This window comes from Zonotrichia albicollis, chromosome Z (genome assembly GCF_047830755.1).
Source record: "Zonotrichia albicollis isolate bZonAlb1 chromosome Z, bZonAlb1.hap1, whole genome shotgun sequence".
NCBI classification, from domain to species: domain Eukaryota; kingdom Metazoa; phylum Chordata; class Aves; order Passeriformes; family Passerellidae; genus Zonotrichia; species Zonotrichia albicollis.
Window position 1 is genome coordinate 37,954,505 of NC_133860.1, and position 11,022 is coordinate 37,965,526.

An 11,022-nucleotide genomic window follows, 5' to 3' on the forward strand; every position below is an offset into this window, starting at 1 on the left:
GAGAATATTCAGAAAAATAAATTTTTTTGCACAGCAAGAGCCTGTGGTTGCTAAGAGTCAAAAGCAGTCACCTGCAAGCTAGCAAAATGGGGTAGGATTTGCAAATGGATTGGCTTGGTGTTTGAATATAAGTATTTACATTAATTCCTCCAAATGCATGCCACTCATGTGGCTCATTTGAGAGCAAGATTAAATTATGCTGGTATTTCCTGTAATGTGGAACAGTTTGTCTTACCCCAGTCTCAAAGGGTGTTGTGTGCTATTCCCAGGGCTGTTGGCCATGAGCTAGTATGGCCCAGCAGAGACTGGGATTTTGCATTCTTCTCTAAATATTGTGGGATTGCCACTCAGAGTGCTGTAATTATGGATGTGTTAAATTTCACATTGATGCCAAGGAAGCAATGAAAACTTCTGTCTATCTGCCACTGTGACAAGTGTCAAGCAAAAGGGGTGAACTCCAGGAATTGTTCCTGACTTTGGTTTAGAAAATAATCTAATCTTGGTTTTGAATTCAGCCCTACAAGCCCATTTTTGAATTTTAGGATTTTCTGACTTTCTCCTGATTCTGAGAAGGATGTAGCACTGCTTCACTGATGCTTCAAGAAGAGAGGAGGAGCAGTGTCTGAAGCCTGTGCTGTTCCCTGTAAGAGTAAATACAATATGTCTTCAAGGCACTTTCTTTGCCTGGAGAGGGGCTGAAAAAGAGGGGTGAGTGCTACTAAGTTAAAAATGCTGATCATGGGGGTTTCTGGGGGATGGACATGTGAAGGTTTGTTAGAGAGGCTTTCTAGGCTTTGGCTATGAGAGCAAAAATGGCAGTGGTGGTGCAGCACTGCAATGCCTTTGAAGGCATGCATGCTGCAGCAGAAAATTAATGTCATTTGGTGCAGGTTTTTCATGTGATTCACTGTAAGGCCTCTCAGATTCACTAGGGAAGGCTTCACCTGCAGCACTTAGCCTACGGCACAGATCTTACACATATAGCTGGCTCTGGTGATCACTGCTGTTCCTGAGCTGCCAGCTTTCCATGAATGTGTTTTTTGAAAATCTTTTTTTAGCTGTTGTGTTTCAGATCTGGCTATGTCTGTTCTGTTCACAGTAGCTGAGTAAAATTCTCATGTCAGTGGTTCAGAAAGTGATTTGTGCTCTGGCTCAAACAGTCAAGTAACAGTCAGTAACTCTGACTGTTACTGCTTTTTAGTAATGACACCATGCCAAGGGAGTCTCATTGTGACAGGCTGTGACCATAAACACATGATGGCTCCCAGGGTCTTTTATCCTCGCAGTCCACACAGCTGCACTTCCCCACTGGCTGGACACGTGAACACATTATTGTATTCACCTGTCATGATAAAAGTGGGGTCCTTTGTACTCCTACAGACTGGTTTCTTCATCAAAAGCCTCTGGTGCTGATGTGGCCATAAACTGCATGCATCCTTGCAAGAAGGTTTTTCAGTGCACATGGATACATATGCACAGGTTCACTGAAGGTAAGTCATATTTGAGCAGCCTGATTGCCCTCTGTGCTGTAGCAGCCACCTGGCTGGGTGAGTGGAGAACAGTGATAGTGTTTACCTTGATTTCAGCCAAGGCTTTGACAGCTTCTCTCACAACATCCTCATAGACAAACTCAGGAATGGAGGCTGGATGAGTAGACAGTGAGGTGGATCAAGGACTGGCTGAACAACAGATCCCAGAGGGTTACAATCAGTGTCCCAGGGTCTAGTTGGAGGCCTGTCCCTAGTGGTGTCCCTCTAGTGTCACCCCTATTGGTGTTCAATGCTGTACTGTTTAACTTATTCATCCATGACTTGGATGAAGGAGCAGATGCCTCCTCAGCAAATTCACTGAGAACACAGAGCTGGGGAGAGTGGCTGATACCCTGGAGTGCTGTGCAGCCCTTCAGAAGGACCTCAGCAGGTTGGAGAGACATTCCATTTGGACACCTGGAATGCTGTGTCCGGTTCTTGGACAAGTTCCTCAGGACAACAGAGACATGGAGCTGCTGGAGCGGGTCCAGCAGAGGCCACAGAGATGATGCAGGTTCTGGAGCATCTCTCTTTTGAGGAATGGCAGGGGGAGCTGGGCCTGTTCAGCCTCAAGAAGAGATGACTGAGAGGGGACCCCATCAATATGTATAAGGATCTGAAGGGAGGGTGCTAAGAGGGTGGACAAGGCTCTTCTCTGTGGTGCCAAGCAGTAGAACAAGAGGCAGTGGGCAGAAACTGATGCCCAGGAAGTTCCACCTGAACGTGAGGAAGAACTTCTTTACAGTGCAGGTGACCATGCTGTGGAACAGATTGCCCAGAGAGGGTGTGGCACCTGCCTCCCTGGAAATATTCAAGGACTGCCTGGACACAATCCTGTGCCATGTGCTTGGGGCTTGAGCAGCGAGGCTGGACAAGATGTGGTCCCTTCCTACCTGACCTCTTCTGTGGTTCTGTACGTTAAAGTGACCCTGGTGGCTGTGCTCTGATTTTAGTCAAAGTAGAGGTGGCCCTGGTAGGGGTGGCCATGGCCAGAGCAGTACCAGCCCATCTGCAGCCCAGAGCAGCCAAGACCACCCAGTCAATCTCCTTGAGCTGGTATGCAAATATAGCTGTATTTTAGCTGCTGACAGTTCTGCTAATGGATTATGTGGGTACACAAAAGTGATGTGCATTAAACAGCAATCCAAACTGTGTTGTCAGAATGTCAAAATCAATCTCAATTACTGATATGGCCAGACATGCTACTTTATTTTTTTTTTCTCATTACAAGGGTTAGAGCTTATTGTTATGGTTATCAGGTGCTTCTGATTATCAGATTCTGACAAAGTGTGATACCCTGTGTTGAGCACTTCCTTACCTCACCAGATCTCTGACTCAAGCTGGTTTTGCTGGAAATCTTCAGTCAAAACACTTGGCAGTTTTTGAGCAGAGATCCTGTGCACGGAAATCCTGGTGGACACCCTCTCCTGCAGCTTGCTTCAACCCTTGGAGTGGCTCGGTGGGGCCACATGCCCTGGGATTTGTAGTGGCTCATGCTGATTTCCCTGGCACCAGCTGAAGTGTGTGCTGTCCCCATGGAGCCAGCACTGCGCTTCAGCTTGGGGTGGGGGGTTTATGCTTTTCCAGTCTGGGGTGGGAGGGCCTGTCTTTGTGCATGCCCCCCCACAGTCTTGGCTTGCTTCTTGTAAAGTGAAAATTATTGCTTCCCACACCTCCTTACCCCTTGCCCATCTCCCCAGGCTGCCTTGAAAATGAACATGTTGTTTCTGAAGCACTCACGTATTGTAGTGGCATGGGAGAAAACAGGCAAAAAATTAATTAGTCTGTCTTCAGAGCAGGGTTTTGGGGATTATAGAAAATAAGCCTGTTAATCATTATGGAGAAGGTAGAATGGTATGAACTGGGTCCTCACTCACCCTGGGTACTTAATGACATGTTTTCACAAGAAAAAAAGGGTAAGATCACGTTAATTAAAGGCTATGCCAGAGTGCATATGTACAAGGGGGGTAATTGAAGAATGCTGAATGTCTGCCAATTTGACATTACCTAAATAGCTTGATTTTTCAACCACAGTAATATTCTCATATTTATGTATTTTTTGGGACACCATATGAAAGAAAAATATTTAAGCAAAATAGCATACTGAGCAGAGTAAATTACAACAGCAGGGTTTCTTGTTACCCTCTGCCTGATGGAGAAATTGAAAAAAGCATAGCAAAGGGAGCAGGGAAGCAATGGTTTGTGCATCGTACATAAAAAGGTCCTGTAACTGTGGTGATCTGTCTGCCATAATAATGAAGTCAAGCATTTGGAATAATGTATTTTCACAGCAAGACAAGATAGCAGAGCTTTGCTGAGCTGAATCTGTATTTGATGGTGTTAGTTATCTACATGAAGCTACAGAAAAAATTAAATCTTAATTTTATTAAATAGTGGGTGACAGCAGATAGGATCATGCAATGGGTTTTCTAAATTCCTAGTGTCCCTTGTCTCCAGCCTGTTATTCCTTAGAGCTCTGCACAGCTCTATGGGCCCCATGTAGCACTGGACTTGCAAATTCATGGTGCAATCTTCCTCAGGCTTCTTACGCTTGTACTGTGCTGTCAGACACAATATTCAAGGACATCAGTCTCTTTAATACCTCTAATTTCTCTGTATATGTCCCTGGTAGAAAAAAAAAAAAAGGTAATTCTGCCACCCTGCAGCTAAGAAGCCCTGCCACAGGATTTGCTTTTTCAACAAAATGTGATTGGGTTTGTATCCCCACATCTCCAAGTATCTTAGACCACCAGCTCCTAATGTGATCTCTGTGACGGTTCCTTTCTTTGCTCAAGCTGGCACCTCAGGACTCATTTCTTCACACCTCTCTTGAATTTCCCTGTGCTGTTTTGAGTTATGTTTCTGAACTAGGTCAAAAGCTTTGGCCAGGTAGTTTCCATTCAGAATTACTTCTGCTGGGACACCTTTGAGGAAGAAGAAAAATCTGATTAGACATAGCAAAATCAAACCACACATAATGTGATTATACCTGAATCTGTTCAAAGGTCAGCTGATTTTCAGATGATTTAAAACCATTGAATTGAACAAGGGCAGATATGCATCATTACTCAATCTTATCTTCCTCTCCCTGTATGCCTTTGATCTCCATTTGTCCTTCCGTTGTTTGTTTATGCTCTTTCATGCCTTTCTTCAAAGTAGACTGTAAAGCCTTTGGGACAATGATCAGTGGTGTGTCAGTAAATGGGAAGGACAGACTGATTCCCCCATCTTGCCCAGTCTTCACTGTGGGAAATGGGTGAACACTGCAGTGCAGAATGGGTTAATCTTGTGAATGGGTAAATGAGACTTACCCATGTGCAGGGGGACTAAGTCTGCCTGAGCATCTTATCTGGATTGCTTGGTGGCTGGGGAGCAGTTGCTTGGAGCACCTGTGCAGCTTTCAGGAGCCAGCCTGGCCAGCACCATAACCTCTCACTGACCAGAAGCTTTGGCCAAGGGACATCAAAAATATTCTACAAAAAAAAAAAAAAAATTAATCATAGAAACATCACATGTTTGTAGCCTTAGGGTTTTTTGTGTAGTTTTCACTCCAAGGCAATATTCATAAATAGTTTCAATTAGTATTGCAGAAGCAATGATCTTCAAGACAATTGCAAGTAATAATTATATAATTTTAAAATTCATTATTGTCAGATTTCACACAAACAAAAAGAATATTATGAGGAAGAGCTAGAGTTAAGATAATCAATGGAGCAATGTCAGAAGATTATCCTAGAAATATGTATTGATCTTCTAATGTTTTCAATTATGTTTAGTGCTTCAGGGAATAACCTATTTGAAGAAGTTGTCATGTGAAATTAGGGATGAGCAGTTGTGAGAGACACAGGTCTTAGACATGGCACAATGCAAAAGCCCAAACTGAGCCAGAAATGCTACTTACAATGCAAATATAAAACAACTGTGGCTGCTTTCCCCAAAGGCTATTCTCTAGACTTTACTGCACTGGTTAGGGGATATCTTAACTGTTGACATTCTACTTTCCCCTTGCTTGGTTTTAGGCTCTCCCCCTTGCTGTGAGGAAGAACTGTGTGAGTACCTTAGTGCTTGTGTCCATGGAATTAATAAAGACGAAATGTGTTAAAACCCAGAAGGAAAGAGGAAGCAGTGGCTACCAATGAATTTAAATGGCAGATTTCTTCATTTGGATTGGTATCTCCTTTGGTGCAGATTCTTGCAATTATCTCATATTAGGCATGATGATTTATTTTTGAGAAAATCTCATCCCACATTAGTGACATCTTTATTTCTACCCCACCACAGGTAGATATGAAAGACTGGACTGTGTTTTCATAATCGGGGGGAAGAGGAGGTGCATTCATTTTCAAGAAAACTGCCCTGCTCAACAGGGATGCTGAGAAACTGGTAGATCAAAACTGAAGATGGTTGTGAGAGGTTTGTCTGAGTTTGGTTTTTGTCCATCCCTACTCAATATTTTAGTGAAGTAGAGACAATTCATCAAATTTGCAGGTAACACCAAGGTTAGAGTGCTGTGATCATAACTCAGGAGGGTTTTGAAATGTAAAGGATCTCAGTGAAATAAAGATATGAACTAATAAATGGTGGTGTAAATATAGACAGACCAGAGCTCTGCCTTCTCAGAAGCTATTAGATCACTGGGCACAGACGGGGAAGTGCTAAAGGAGCAGGAGCTTGTAGGAAAGGTATTCTGGGGCATGTAGTTTGAATGTGAGGCAACATTATCTTCCAGTTGCAGAGGGATGTGGAAAAAGAGCCAGTAAAGACAGCAGTTTGAGCTCTAGAAGGATGCACTGAGCCTGTGACAAGGCAGCTCAGGAGCTGTGTCAACAGCAGATAAGTTGGGCAGCAACTGGAAAAAGTCTATAAAGAAGTGGTATGGGATGCAGCAAATAATGTTTGATGGTGAAAGACTGAGTGCTTTCCAGTGGAAAGAATGGGAGAATGAAGATGGAAGAAAAAATGTCTTGCTGCTGCAGAATGGCTGTGGAGTAAGGGAATGGCAATTTGTAAACAGCAGTGAAGAAGTTTCTGGGGTTTATAGAGGAAATGCTTTCTGGTGGTAGCAATGGTGAACTGCAGGAATGGGATGCCAGTTTTTAAGAACCATAGAGAGACACATAAGTGACACTGGAGCAGCTGATTCTGTCTCAGAGCAGTGGTAAGAAGTTTTTAAATTATTTTCAGCTGTATCCTTCTATGAGTCCACAACACAAATATTTCAAAGCATTTTGCACTGAGCAAACTGAAAGAGAGCACAAACTGGCTTCAGTCTTTTCCTAGGTCAGGTGGTAAAGCTTTTCCCTCCACAGCAATAGGTGTCTCAGCTCATTTTTAGGGATAGTAGTGCAGCATGAAAGAGAAAGATAAGAAACTTGTATTCTGAGTTTCTTCTGCAATTAATTGTGGCTGACATGGGATGAATGTTTGGAATCTCACCACTTCTAATGTGGCTTTGTACTGAGCTCTAAATGTCACTGCTTCCCGTTGGCTCTCATTTTGGTGTGTATTTTGATGAACTTAATACTAGACTTTGTAGTATGTAGCTTGTCTGAACAAAGTTAGCTATCAAATGCAACTTGTTCAGAACTTGGTTCAAGCTGCAGCTAGATTTGGCAAATAAGTTTTTGTGAGCTGGTTTCGTGGTAACATGAACTGTGCAATTCCTACAGGGGAAACAAAAAGCTAAGAATAGTGTCTCAGTCAATGCTGAGAATGTGGCTTTGGTGGTTTTTCTTAGTAAAGAGGTAGATGAGCAAGATGTAGCCTGTAAAAGAGAAGAAAAGATGTGCGAGTGGGTACATGGGAGAAATTAAAAATTCCAGGTGAGATCTAGTGGTTTGGGCATATATAAAGGTAGACTGGATTGGCTAACTCTAAATCCTCAGAGGAAACTTTGTACTTCAGCTGCAGCAGGAATTATTGTCTCAGATAGCATTTTTTTGAGCTGCTTCTCTTATGTATGTACTATAATTAAATTCTAAGAAGTTATCAAGGGCTATGTCAAATGCATTCAATAAGCATCTGAAATATGATGCTTCCAGCTTCCAAGCTTAGTGCAATTACTCTGGAGTTTTATGACAAAGACGTTTAGACTTTTTTTTTAGGACATAGAAATGTCCAGCTGGAGAAAGAAATTTCAAGTATTTCCACTAAAATTGAAGAGTTCTATGAAATCAGGTTGATTTTCCTGGAATTTCACAAAGAAGGGGAACAGTAGAATATTTGGCATTTTTCTGATAAGACACTTTAATTATTTTAAAACATTTGAACAAACTCCTCAACCTTCCTCCAGATAAGCATTGAATATTTCAGTAAAATACATAATATTAGGATGCTTTGATTTTACTGATTCCAGAATGTTCAGATGACTGGAAAACAGATGATGCTGCAGAACCACTTATTCAAAAAGTGGTAACTTGAGCAGGGTGCTGCAGCCTGATGGGAGAGAGACAGGTCTTACACAGCTCTATTTGAAAGCTTCCTCATTTTATGGTTTTTCCACATCAAGAAGATCAAAGGGGAGAACCAAATTTGCCCCAACAAGCCAGATTTTTAACCAGATAGTTAGAAACTAAGTCAAATTGTATGCAGCTCTCCCCGGCCTCCACCAGCTAGCTTCTTCCAAAGAATGAGATTCCACTTCCAGCTGCCCTTTTGTTCCTCTGGCACTGCTTTGGGTTATCTCCATTGCCTGCAATTGCTCATTGAATGTGATCAATAGGGGACTACAACAGGAGTCCCAAAAATATTTCATCCAACACAGTACGGACCTCTGTTCTCTCATGTCTGTTCCTGAAGTGGCAGAGCCTGTGTGACTTTGCTGTGTGCAGAGCTTTAGGCAGAGGAGCTGCGAGCTGTTTCTGCCACTGATGCTGCTCAGCAGGTCGCCATGCTCTGCTCAAAGAGCATTTCCCCAAAGAAGTGATAGGATTAGTGTGGGCTGCAAACCTGAAAGAAAGAATCCCATAATAGAAAGGGATTAGTTTACAGCTGTGGCATGCCATTTCCACCTCTTCTTCATCAGTACTCACTGAACTGTTTATTTGCAGCCCCAAGCTCCTCCCTGAGAACTTAAAGAAAAGCTGGTACAGGAAAGCAGTGCTTAGTTGATTCCTGTTTACACAGAATCAGCTCCAGCCCACAGAACCCCATGGAGAGGGACTGTGTGGAGCTGATGCAATTCCTGTTTCATCACATCATACATTTGAAATGAGTGCATCTAAAATCTAGAAGAAAAATACCTAATTCTCCTGCATCACTTTCCTGCTTTGGGGATTGCAGCTTTCATTTATTCAAAAATTTTTGCTGAAGACAGTGAGACAAAACAGGTGCCCACTTTACCTCTCATCAGTGAGGTCAAATTTAGGTTGTACTGTTGATTTACATCTGCTGTGTTCCACTAAGCTTGCTGTTCTGTCTATCAAGCAACTGCAGTGGTCTGATCAATTATTTCTTCATAAGAAGAAATAATTGTGCTGTCTGCTATCCAAAGCTCTGTTACTGTTCAGTTTAACACTGTTAGTATCTTCCAATTTATTCCTCTCCAGATAAAGCAGAAATTTCCAGAGTCTTCATCTGCCTGCTGCTTTACAGATTAAACATAGCGCATTGCTTCGGGGGAGGCTGGCAGATTTGGAAAACGAAGTGCATCTCCTGGGTGGCTTCCCGGCTCCCTGCACAGGACCAAGAGGCATAAGGTCAGTTATTCCTCACAGGTACGAACACAGAGACTGGAGAGCAGGTCTGAAAACTGAGGCCTCGATGTACAGGAAGGCAAGAGAAAGAGGTGGCTGATTGCAGGTTGGACTGTACCTTCCCTTTGCAGCTGCACTTCCACCCTGGCATCCCGGGTGCTCAAACACGGGAGCTCAGACCCACGCAGCCTCTGACCCACTCACCCCTGCAGGCAAGGGGTCAGGCTTCTCTCTCTGGTAGCTAAAGCCCATAACCAGGTTATTTCAGTGAAATATTTTTCTTGAAAAAAGAAGTGGTGTGCAAAGTCTGTTTTCCCTCACACAAATAACAACAGTTTGAAGCTAATCAGCTTCACAGATGCCAAGCTGGAGAATGTCTGTACCTTTCCTGTACCATGCCCTGCAGCCTTTGCACCATGTCTATTGCAGAGCACCCTAAAAGCTGGATCCCTCAACAGCAGCACTTGCACCAGGGTGTCTTGTCTGCACACCAGGGTTTCCCTGTAAAGCCTGGAGCTTTGTATCAGCTGTCTCACAGGTCTGGTTTTCAGATCCTCTTCTGAATGAGGCAGAAACAAGATCTAAACCTCAGCCTGTTGGTTTCCTGGTACTTATTTTAAATAAAGGTTCAGACTGCAATATTGTGACTTCTCTCAAAAATGTTGTTCTAGTTTTCATTCTGATATAAAATGTTTGAGATGATTTAATGGAATAGGATTTCTATCTAGCTGCCTAAAGGAGGTGGCTCATGGTACAGCTTTGTAGGTCAGCTGTAGGGTGAGAGAGATTTGAGGCCCTCAGAGAGCTCCATATCAGCAGGTAATAGTTGAGGTAAAGATTATAGCCTCCCTTGTGCTTGTTACAGTCCTGTTGTCTCTCTCTCTTTTTCAAGTACAGATGATGTGGTCAGAAAAATGTGTTTATTGCTATTGAGACAGGGTAATTCTCTGTAGCTTCTGCTTCCTAAAACATCCTATTTTTTCCCTTTCTCATTGGTTTCATGTTCTCCCTTCTCTGCAGCTCCTAAAGACCTGAGCCTCTGTTTGGCAAACCCATATGTGGGAAGATGAAAGCAGTCGGAGGCCTTTTGGAAGGGACCCATGTGGCCTGCAGTACCTCTGGCAGACTGTCTTTTACAGAGATGTCAATGAGGTTGCAAATGTGATAGGGAGAAATGGGGTCACAGCTTATATTGCCTTACAGAGAAAACATCAAGTTATCAGGTCACAATTCACAAGTAAAAATATGTAATAAAACTTTGTCACTGCTCCCTTTCTTGATTTCTCTTCATGTTTTTTTCCACAGATTGATTAAGACACTAGTAAAAAAAATTAATATGGTCCCTTCTTGTTGTCTTATATATTTGTTGATGTAATGACAAACCTATGCCGTGGTTAGAAATTATATCCATTGGAAAGTAGTTAAGCAGACAATAGGAATTGAGAGAAAGGAATATGAAAGTCCTGAGTAATGAAAGTTTGGACTGAACAATGTTTCAGCTGCCAAGGAGGGAAGAAAAAAACAAACCACACAAGTCTGGGTACTGTTTTACTTTCCAGAAAAATGTAATAAAAAGGAAAATTTTACTTTGGAGATACCAAATGTGTTACTTCTATCTCAAATGAAATATTATTATTTTTACACTGTAAAAATACTTACACAGTTCATTTAAAAATTATCACCCAGCTTTGTTTGGCTAACAGTAATTGACCTGAATTATGAAGAGATGAATTTTGGTCACCTCTGAAACTATTTATTTGGTTGCTTCTTGATTTGGAATCACCTGCCATCCTATGAAT

At 42.5% G+C, this 11,022-nt stretch overlaps 1 long non-coding RNA gene across 1 annotated transcript; it reads left to right on the plus strand.

The window, feature by feature from the left end:
* Positions 1-591: 591 nt before the first annotated feature.
* Positions 592-10,811, plus strand: LOC141727226 (uncharacterized). Its single transcript, XR_012578277.1, has 4 exons — positions 592-708; positions 5,811-5,942; positions 9,077-9,226; positions 10,244-10,811. It is a non-coding gene; the product is annotated as an uncharacterized LOC141727226 (long non-coding RNA).
* The last annotated feature ends 211 nt before the right edge of the window (positions 10,812-11,022 follow it).